Raw genomic sequence first — 9,839 nt, forward strand, 5'->3', positions numbered from 1 at the left:
GGGTTGATTAGAGATAATGCTTAAACTTCTTTAGATTGTGTTATTGCTGCTGTACAGGAATCACACTAAACGACTTTATTTAACTGTGGTCTTCCTGTTTTACACAGAACTCAGAGAAGGTTTCTTTATTGGAGAAAGGCCTTCATTGACAACTGGAAAACTTTTTGGGGAAAACCTGGTCTGATTAGGAGAGACGGCATCCATCCCACTTTGGATGGTGCAGCTTTCATATCTAGAAATATGGCAGATTTTATTAGACAACCAAAGTCATGACAACCCAGAATTCAGACCAGGAGGCAGAGTTGCAGTCCTACACGCTTCTCTGCAGTTTCTCTAGAGCTGTCACCCTCCCATGATTCTTACCATGATTCTTACCATTCCTACCATTCCAACAATTCCCTTTATCATATAGAGACTGTCTGCTTCCTGTCAACAAAAAGTGTATAAACCAAAAAAATGCAAGAGGTGTTATTCATAAAAACCTCAAAAAATTAATACTACAAAAGTATCTGAACCTAAAAACACCACAATTAGATGTGGGCTATCAAACATTAGATCTCTCTTGTCTAAATCTGTTTGTAAATGATTTGATAATGGATCAGCAGATTGATTTATTCTGTCTTACTGAGACCTGGCTGCAGGAGGAAGAGTATGTCAGTCTAAATGAGTCAACCCCTGCTCGTCATATTAATTATCACATTCCTCGAGGCACACGCCGAGGAGGAGGAGTGGCAGCAATCTACCACTCAAGTTTATTAATTAATCCTAGACCTAAGCTGAATTATAGCACATTTGAAAGCCTTATCCTCAGCCTCTCACATTCAAATTGAAAGACAGAAATACCAGTCCTATTTGCTGTGGTGTATCGTCCACCTGCTGCTTACTCAGAGTTTTTGTCTGAATTTTTATCTGATTTAGTGCTTAGTACGGATAAAGCAATTATAGTGGGCGACTTTAATATCCATGTCGATACCCACAATGACAGCCTTAAGACTGCTTTCTATTCAGTATTAGACTCAATTGGCTTTTTACAAAATGTTAACAAACCAACTCAATGTTTTAATCACACCCTTGATATTGTACTGACTTATGGCATAGAAGCTGAATATTTGACAGTATTCCCTCAGAATGCTGTTTTATCTCATCATTCTTTAGTAACTTTTGAATTTACAATAATGAACTGCACATCATCTGGGAAAAAATTAACTACTGTAGATATTTGTCTGATACCTGTTACCAAATATAAGGAAGTTATTCCATCTTTATCTCCATGGCTGGCTGTGTGTGTGTGTGTGTGTGTGTGTGTGTGTGTGTGTGTGTGTGTGTGTGTGTGTGTGTGTGTGTGTGTGTGTGTGTGTGTGTGTGTGTGTGTGTGTATGTATGTATGTATGTATGTATGTATGTATGTATGTATCCCTCTAGCTCTCACTAATGATGACTTTATGAGCTTCTTTAGCAACAAAATAGTAGACAGGGATAGAATCCATCTTATCCTGCCTACAACTGTTAATGATGTGTGTCAAGAAGAGCATCTTTAGAAATGTCTGCCAGTCCTGATTTGTCGTTAGACTGTTTCTCTCCCATAGACCTCGCTGAATTGACTTCAATAGTTTCTAAATCTAAATCATCAACATGTTTTTTGGATCCTATCCCAACCAGACTTCTTAAAGATGTTTTGCCTTTGATTGGCACTAACATATTAGACCAGATAAATCTCTCTTTGGTAACAGGATATGTTCCACAGGCTTTTAAGGTTGCAGTTATCAAACCTTTACTTAAAAAGCCTTCTCTGGACTCTGACATTTTGGCAAACTATAGATCTATATCCAATCTCCCCTTTAATTCTAAAATTCTTGAAAAGACTGTAGCAACTCAGCTGTGTTACTATCTACATAGGAATGGTTTGTTTGAAGTTTTTCAGTCAGGATTTAGAGTTCATCATAGCACAGAAACAGAACAGGTGAAAGTTACCAACCACCTTCTCATAGCATCAGATAATGGACTCGTCTCTATACTTGTCCTGCTAGATCTTAGTGCTGCATTTGACACTATTGATTATAGTATCCTATTGGAAAGATTGGAACATGTTATTGGGATTAAAGGAACAGCACTAGGCTGGTTTAAATCACATCTATCAGATAGATACCAGTTTGTTCATGTTAATGATGATTCCTCCATTTATACCAGAGTTAGTCATGGAGTTCAACAGGGTTCTGTGCTTGGACCGATATTGTTCACCTTATACATGCTTCCCCTAGGCAATATTATCAGGAAGCATGGAATAAATTTCCATTGCTATGCAGATGATACCCAGCTATATTTATCTATAAAGCCAGACGAAACAGATCAGTTAGCTAAACTTCAGGCATGTCTTAAAGACAAAGGCCTGGATGACCTCTAACTTTCTTCTTCTGAATTCAGACAAAACTGAGGTTATTTTGTTTGGTCCCAAACACCTCAGAAACAGTTTATCTAATCATATAGTTACTCTTAATGGCATTAATTTAGCCTCCAGTACGACTGTGAGGAACCTTGGAGTTATTTTTGATCAGGATTTGTCCTTAAACTCGCATATAAAACATTTTAAAATCCTTCTCCTTACATATAAGGCCCTCAATGGCCAGGCTCCTTCATATCTCAAAGAGCTGATAGTACCATATTATTCCAACAGATTGCTTCGTTCCCAGAATGCAGATTTGCTTATGGTTCTCAAAATCTCTAAAAGTAGAATGGGAGGCCGAGCCTTTAGCTATCAGGCCCCTCTCCTGTGGAACCAAGTTTGTGTTTGTCCCAGTTTGGGTTCGGGAAGCAGACACCCTCTCTAATTTTAAAATTAAGCTTAAAACCTTTTTGTTTGACAAAGCTTATAATTAGTTGTAGTTACAGTCTTAGTTATTATGACTAAACATATAGTTAGTCACAATTATCTCTATAGACACTGTTACACTTAAGGATATAGCCCTTAGTAGGGCTTGCAACTGAACAATCCCTTAGTTATGCTATAGGCCTCGGATGCTGGGGGACATCCCATGATCTTCTGCGCACTTCTTCTTCTCTCTCTTTCTCTCCTCAGACCCACTCTCACATTTATTAGCCTTTATTACATGTCATTAACTCTGTGTCCTCTCTGTCCCGTAGTCCTGTGTTTCTTTCTCTCTGGTCTCTCTTTCTCTGTACCTTTCTGCAGGTATCTCTGGCTCCGGAGCTGCATGTTCTATGGTCCTGGCTTTGTATTATGCTGCATGTCCTTCTCCTCCTCTCCTCCATTCCTAGCTGTCCTGTCTTCCTCCTTTTCCTCCTTTCACCCAGCCCGGCCATCGGCAGGAGGGTCCCCCATTTGAGCCAGGTTCTGCTCAAGGTTTCTTCCTGTTAAAAGGGAGTTTTTCCTTGCCACTGTCGCCTTAAGTGCTTGCTCTGGGGTCAGGCTCTGGGTCTCTGTAAAGAGCTTTGAGACAATTTTGATTGTGGAAGGCGCTACATAAATAAAATTGAATTGAATTGAAAATTGAATTGAAAGCTATAAAGAACACAAATTGTACACAGAAATGGTGAGTAGCATTCACAGCACCATTCTTAGTTCAGTATAGATACATTTTATTGTCAGTGTACAGATACCTTTCAGCAACAACAGATTGAACAGAAATTGGTACTGATTACTTTGCAAAAGAGCATGTGAAGAATTATATTGCCCATAGCTGCTTTGCATTTTGGGCTGATTGCTCAGTAAAGCAACAGGTATTAGCTAATACTAAATATTAAGCTACATTAGTTTGACTGTCATATCTTCTATCTAAGTGCAGGAAGTTCTCCCAGGCACTCTGAAACTCTCAGTCAAATTTACGGAGTGTGTTGTGCACATTGGCAAAATAGTAACACTCCCAACACCGTGAGAGCCACTGTTTGGGAATTTAAAAGCTATTTGTCATGTCTCTCATTTGAATAACAGTGACTGAGCCAGACAAGAGTGATTTCTGATTAACATTAAATGCTACAAACCCACTATGCTATCAGTTCTCCTTATTGAACCCCTTAAAAAATATCATTAGGCTCTATGGTGCTGCACAGATTGCAGTTAAGTCAGAATGTAGAATAAAAGTAAAAAAGAATAAAGAGGAGTTTTGGGATTACATAAAGTTTTGTGAAGATGTGCCTGCTTTAAGCAGACAGACACAAAATACAGTTCCTTTCTAGCTTGGCAATAGCACATACTCTACTGCCCCCCTCCTCCCATTGTGGTCCATGTAGAGCAACCAAATACCACACCAGAAAAAGCAAACAACCTATGTGTATATCTGAAAAATGCCAGATTTCCCAATGCAGAACTGTGGTTTTTGCTGCATGCCCGCATGCAAGGTCCAAGTTTTAGATAAGGCATGGAGGGTCTGGCTTCACACCAGTATTAAATAATCACTAATTTCTACCTTCATTGTCTGGCAAAAACTCCAAGTAGGATCAGTTTACTCTGATTTTGTATCACGATAGAAGAGAAAAAAAATCTAAATGACTAAGAGAAAGACGTTAGTAAACAGGGTCAGAAACTGTGGTTCACAGAGCTCATTTGATGACTATGATGTTCTTGCATTGGTGTGGTGTGTAAGGATGAACAGAAGAGCAGCTCTTCCTCAGGTGACTGAGGATGTCAATGCAGGATGTGATCAGACTCAGTAACAACAATCCTTCCACAGTTACATAGAGAGATACATTATAGTTAGACCGCAAAGCAGAATCAGAATCAGAAAAAAACTTTATAAATCCCCATAGGGAAATTCTTTTTTTACTTACACACTCCCAAATGAAAAATGAAGAAGAAATTGAACAGAAAAGATATAAGCTATAAGATATAAGATATATATGTAGCCCCGGTGAGAAAAAACCGAGGGGGGTTAAATAGAGCTGTCCAATAAGAAAGTAAAGGACATAATAATATTAAACTGAGATGAGATGAATGTTGTTTTAATAACAATAAATAAAGTTGTTGTCATAACAATTTATAGAAAAGATCTCTATAACCTTTTAATATAATAAATTAAAATATATTAATAGATTTCTGTTAAAAGGGTTAAAAATGCATTTTAAGTTCATGTGGAACATAAATAGTTAAATATCGCGAGATGTGCATCCTGGGAGTTCATGTGGATTTGTCCGATTGTTTATTGGTCAAGTGTGTGGTCAGTTAGGTTTACCTGTGGATGATTGGAGAAGAATGAGGAAGAGGGGATAACGAAAAAATATAGAAAAAATAAGGATAAGACATGAGGGAGAGGGCAGCGAGGTTAGCATGAGAGAAGAACGCCATGTAATGAGCAGAGTGAATTGTGAGTTTAAGAAGAAATGCCACACGGTTTCTCGATACCTGAGAGTTTATTGAGGCTACTGTTAGTGTGTGTGTTTGTCGCTAGTTGGAACAAGACAAGTCGTCTGGTTTCTCTGAGGACATCGTCGAAGAATTTCGGTGTTGAATTGTTTGCCTGGCTGCACTTCGGCGGTGTGTGAAAACTTCTGCATTTGAACTGAGCTGAGGACTTATTATTCTGAACTGTGAGTGTTCCTGCTGGTTCTTCGGAGCGGAGCAGCTGAGGACCTCTCCATCCGAGTGGGACGGACATCTTCCCATGAATCGTCAGCTGGGGTTTCAGTTTTGTCTTCTCGACGGGAGAAGAGGATCTTCATCGGCCGCAACGCACCCGAGCTTCAAACAGGCCTGCAACGGGGGTTCCCTGGTGTAGTGAGTGTGTGTGTGAGTGTGCTGTGGGCCCACGTTATTATTCAACGTATTTTGGTTATTGAGTGTTTATTGTTAAAGTGTTGAATTATTAAGCTATCCGGCTACAGTAAAGTAAATAACGAAGGATTATAAGTATACAACTACTCGGTGAGGTGTTTTTGATTTCATTCAGAGGTTGATATTTTATTTCTGTTTCCCCAAGGGGGCTGATACATATTTTTTCGGGGTGAATATATATTTTTTCTTATTTGATGTTGAGGGTAACTTTTGTATTGCTGGGGTAAATTTAAGTAAAGCATATCTGTAGCACTTCATAATGTTGTCTGGTGTCAGTTAATATTTAGGTTCAGAGGTAAGTGGCCTCAAGCCTTATTGAGCATTATTAAGAGTAATAAGAGATTACTTCGATCAGGTAAACCTTCGGGTAGCTACCTTAACACGAACGAACCCAAAACCCACCCCGTTGGTCTAGTGTGCAGCGGGGTGTTACATATATATAAAATCCAATAATCAAAAAATATATCAGAAAATATAATAAAATAGAAAAATAGAAAAAATAGAAAAAACAAAGACATCTTCTTTCTTACTTGCATTATATACATGAGGTATGTGTTTTAACTGTTTAAAAATGATGTATACACAGTATACATGAGTCTTTTTTTTTTTAGAGTTCTGAATTATATATCTTGATTGCGACAGGCAGGAATGATTTCCTGTGTCGCTCTGTTGTGCAGCGTGGAACAATGAGTCTGTTGCTGAACGAGCTTCTGTGACTGATCAGCACATGGTGGAGAGGGTGTGAAGGAGAGTCCAATATTTATATATATTTCTTGGCTGGTAACCAGTGATGGTCCACTGCCACTCCACACCTCTCTCATGTTGTTATGCTGAAGTTTCCCCTCCAACATGTTCCAAGTTTCCCCTCCAACATGTTCCATTCTGCTACAGATAAATATTGGATTAATATTCTTTGCAGACCGTAATGTAAATAATTACCAGTCATGACAGCTTTTTGCCTCTGTGCTCTGTTTCGTATCATAACTGTAATCTGCTGAGCACACATTATCCACTAACTGTTCACTAACTGTAATGTAAATGCTGACCCACTGACATTGTCCATTGTCTGTATTATGCTGCATGTCCTTCTCCCCCTCTCCTCCATTCCTAGCTGTCCTATCTTCCTCCTTTTCCTCCTTTTACCCAGCCCGGCCATCGGCAGGAGGGTCCCCCATCTGAGCCAGGTTCTGCTCAAGGTTTCTTCCTGTTAAAAGGGAGTTTTTCCTTGCCACTGTCGCCTTAAGTGCTTGCTCTGGGGTCAGGCTCTGGGTCTCTGTAAAGCGCTTTGAGACAATTTTGATTGTGGAAGGCGCTATATAAATAAAATTGAATTGAATTGAATTTAACTTCTTCCTGTACTTCTCCTTGGCCTCTCTGGTCTTGGATTTCAGGGTTACCTGTATTTTCCGCACCTCCTCTTTGTTGCCAGCTCTGAACGCCCTCTTCTTGTCATTCAGAAAGGCTTTAATATCCTTGTTACCCACGGCTTGTTGTTGGGGTAACAACTGACTGTCCTGGCTGGGACAATGGTGTCCACACAGAAGTTTATGTATCCTGTGATGCACTCAGTGAGCCCATCAATGTCGTCACCATGGGGCTCACAAAATGCCTGTCAGTCTGTCACTTCAAAGCAGCCCTGAAGTGTCTCCTTAGCCTCATCTATCCATCTCCTCACAGTCTTTGAAGTTACAGGCAGACTCTTCAGAATATACTTCTGAATATAGTGTGCACAGGAAATGGTCAGGTCAGGATGAAAAATGGACTACTGTGTGAAAGGGACCTGTTTGCAAGGTGGGTTGCCTCCCACAAGAAACTGGTGGTTCTGTCCTCATACCCCTTCGCCAGGGTCGGGAACACAAAAATGAAAGGGTAAATTATCTTATTCTCTTCCGCTAATTGTCCAGAACCTCTCAACCTCACCTCTCTTGCTTTATCAACTAACTTAACCCGGGCTGACCCTCTATAGTGATTCTCAAAATGGGTTCCAGGGACCCTCTGGATTCCTTAATTGGGTTCTAAATTGGACACTTACAGGTCTGTATCTTTAAGTGTACAAATGGAACCTAATGGAACAGTAAGGGTCTCTTTGGTTCTAGCTATACAGAGTAGAGTTATGAGGGTCTTTGAAATTAAAAAGTTTGAGAACCACTGCGTAACCATTACTCAATGCGTAAGGTAATTAAAAATGTTAAAAAACTTCAAGTAACATGCATATTCTATCCTTTCCAGGTCATGTACACGAGGGCTGTCTGGAAGGAGGGTGAATAAGAGGTGGAGGGTGTAGTTCCAGACAATTCGATCAACAGGAACAAGAGAACCGTTAGATGGCCACATAATATGAGCACCACAAAAACAAGCTCTAAAGGACAAAATTAACCCCCAGGATGACTGGATGACGTTCCCATTAATTAAGATAAGATAAGATAAGATAAGATAAGATAAGATAATAGCTTATAAGACATTTATAAGCTATTAGTAGATATTAGTAGATAGTTAACTAATAATGAACTAAACACTTATATACATAGAATAGAAGAATAGAATATACTTTATTAATCCCTTTGGGAGGTCCCTTGGGGAAATTTGGGTACCAGCAGCAGTACAACACCAAAAAACACAGTAAAGCAGCAGTACAAAGTAAAAAGTAACTAACTAAGTTAAGTTAGTTACTAAAGTAAAGTTACTAAAGTAACTTACTAAGGTGCTGGTATAAAAATGGAATGTAAATGAAATAAAATATAAAAGTAAAATAAACTCTTGAATAATCTTAGTACTAAAATAGAACAAGGGTGGATTCAAATAAAAAATTAAAATATAAAGTATATACAAACATTGCAAACAAACATTGCACTCTAAGAGGTGGAAAGAATAAATTACTGCACATGAGTTATTGCACATGGATAGTATTGTTATTGCCCATGGGTTATTGTACATGAATAGTAGTGTCCGGCAGGCTGTACTCCTTCCCTCTCCCTCTCCCCCTCCTGCCATATTCGGTGTTGTATAGTTTGATGGCTCTGGGGACAAAGGAGTCTCTGAGCCAGTTGGTCCGACTCTTGGGGAGGAGCAGCCTGTTACTGGTCAGGCTTCTCTGTGCACTGATGACAGTGTGCAGAGGGTGACTGGCATCGTCCATAATAGCCAGTAGTTTTTTTAGTGATCTCCTCTCTGCCACTGTCTCCAGGGAGTCCAGCTTCATGCCGACCACAGAGCCCGCCCGCCTGATGAGTTTGTCCAGTCTGTTAGCACACCTTTTTTGGCATGCTGCCCCCCCCAACAGACAACAGCATAAAAAAGTGTACTAGCCACCACAGAGTGGTAAAACATCCACAGGAGTTTTCTACAGATGTTAAAGGACCCCAGTCTCCGCAGGAAGTACAGACGGCTCTGGCCCTTCTTGTACAGGTGATCTGTACAGTATGACCAGTCCAGCTTGTTGTCCAGCCACAGCCCGAGGTACTTGTAGTTGCCTACAATCTCCACCTTGTCGTCCTTGATGGTCACTGACCGTGGTTGTGGGCTGGACTTCCTGAAGTCGATGACCAGCTCCTTAGTCTTGGAGGTGTTGAGCTGGAGATGGTTCATCTGACTCCAGGCAACAAAGTCACAGACTAGGTTCCTGTACTCCTCCTCTTCATCATCCCTGATACATCCCACGATGGCTGTGTCATCTGCAAACTTCTGGATGTGACACAACTCTGAGTTGTAGCAGAAGTCTGAGGTGTAGAGGGTGAAGAGGAGGGGGGCCAGCACCGTCCCTTGGGGTGCTCCTGTGCTGCTGATGACAGTGTCTGAAGTAGCGTCCTTTAGCCTGACAAACTGCGGTCTCTCCGTGAGGTAGTCAGCAATCCAGGACACCAAGTAGGGCTCTACTTGCATCCCCCTCAGTTTGTCCAGTAGCATCGGGGGCTGGATGGTGTTAAAGGCACTTGAGAAATCCAAAAAGAGGATCCTCACTGTGCTCCTCCCCTTGTCCAGATGTACTTGGACACGGTGTAGAAGGTAGAGAATGGCGTCCTCCACACCCACACCTGCCCTATAGGCAAACTGAAGAGGG

Source organism: Toxotes jaculatrix, chromosome 6 (assembly GCF_017976425.1).
Source record: "Toxotes jaculatrix isolate fToxJac2 chromosome 6, fToxJac2.pri, whole genome shotgun sequence".
In the NCBI taxonomy this organism is placed as follows: domain Eukaryota; kingdom Metazoa; phylum Chordata; class Actinopteri; family Toxotidae; genus Toxotes; species Toxotes jaculatrix.